Below are 2015 nucleotides of genomic sequence, written 5' to 3' on the forward strand. Positions count from 1 at the left end.
ACGCAAGGACGTCAGGAGATTGGAATAAAAAGATATTGGAATTGTTTAACGTTATATGGCCCTCGTTGTGATTTACGGTGATGTGAGCATCTTAGCGGCAAAAGAGATGTATAGAGCAAAGCACAAATTTAGTGTCACATTGATGTGTTACATTTCTACAGCATCACCTGAAATATTGTGTTTTACGTGTCAAAAACAGGATCTGACCATGAGGTACGCCGGAAGGAGAGGGGGGGGGGGGGAGAGCTGCGTAAATTTGGACCTCCTAGGGTTCTTTAACATGCACATAAATTTAAGTACACGGGTGTTTTCGCATTCCGCCGCTATCGAAATAGAGCCGCCATGGCTGGAATTCGATACCGCGACCTCGTGCTTAGCAGTCCAGGGCCATAGCCACGAAGCAACCACGGCGGGTCCACAACATAGCCTAAATTATATGTCAAGGTAGGGCAAGCGTAAACTGCATGTCTCAGCTTTCGTTAGCAGTGTTGTTAACGAAAATAAAGATAAAAAAAAACACACGACGCTTTATAAAATTTAAGACCTACGATGTTCGGTCCTCTTAGTTCTGTTGACCGAACACTGCAGGTCTTATAATACTTTCTTGCACAATGTTATAATTATTTTTTCATTGAACAACTTTTGTAACATCTGGGTTACCCTATATAGTCGAGCAATAGTCTTCCAGCAAGAGTAATATTGTTCTGAATGTTCCATTTTTGTGTTATTTCTTTTACCGTAAATTATAGAAGACTAGAAAGTACGGTAAGGTCCACGACAGCACCGTTAATTCAATAGTCCATGATATCTAGAGCAAGTTCACGATAGAAAATTGGCTTACATTTGTGAACGTTTATGGTTATATTGCGCGGACCTTGCACAGTGAGACATTCAAAGACCACGAAAAGAAAGGATGGGCCGCAAACTACGAACCAGTTGGACGTTTGAGCTTCGTCTTTCCTTTTCCAGGTCTTTCATCCCCTCAGAGCACGACAATCATGAATGCGTGCCACCTAGCCTCGTTCACTCCCTCTACTAAACGCGATATCCGAGCGCTTATTAAAGAAAGGCAAATGGTGATAGATGCGAAAGCCAAACTTTCTTAACGCTAAGAAGTAGATTTCTCGTAGACCATGCCTTAAGCACAGCGCTTGCGACCGTGCATATATTGAATGTTTTCAGAGGGAATGATTTCCTTGTTAATGAACACCTGTGTTGCCGTTTTAAACTGTCGTCACTAGGTCACTGACTGTTCGCCCTGATTTGAGGCGAGAATATAGACCGGCGTACACGGACGGGGGCGCGCCACACCCACCGCTGCTACGCTACGCCGACAAAAAGTTGACCCTCTACAGTCTGGCGTCTGGCGCTGTGACTTGCATCGGTCGCATTTCGCATGCTCTGGTGCAGCTGGCGCCGCAATTGAAAGCACCTCCTAGATGGCAAGTCTGTGCACTCAGCTTCATGACGTTGTGCTGATGAACTGAAATTTTCATTGCCATGCCCGGCGTCGCCAAAGTGGTCACGTCGTTGTGACCGCGGCCTACTGCTGGGAGCTCCCGTTAGATTCTAGTGGTATGGCGGTCGGGCAAGGTGGCATGACGTCACAGACCAAAAAACACCTGCACTGTGCTATCTAGGAGGCGTTGGATAAGAGCATGCCCTATGTCAAGCCGGAGTCGCTAGACCAGTGTATTGCGCGCTAGCTTGGCTGGCCAGCAGCCTGCTGCTGGTTCACTGAAAAGATTGCGCTTAGCATGTAATTTCGCCAAACGGAACAGCACTCGCTGGCTGTGCACTTGTGCGCATGCGCACTGGCAACAGCTTAACGGTTCTCCGCCAGTACTGTCATCACTGGCTGCTGGAAACGCTGGAATTTACGCATACGGTTAGGAAACGAATACTTATTAAACAGCTCAAATCAGCGTATGGTCGCGTTCAGCTCGAGATGCGCCACGTGATTAAGGGCTTGCACGAGGCTCTCGATAAAAATTTGCCGACAATTGCGATAGTCT

The sequence above is a fragment of the Dermacentor andersoni genome, chromosome 10 (assembly GCF_023375885.2).
Source record: "Dermacentor andersoni chromosome 10, qqDerAnde1_hic_scaffold, whole genome shotgun sequence".
In the NCBI taxonomy this organism is placed as follows: domain Eukaryota; kingdom Metazoa; phylum Arthropoda; class Arachnida; order Ixodida; family Ixodidae; genus Dermacentor; species Dermacentor andersoni.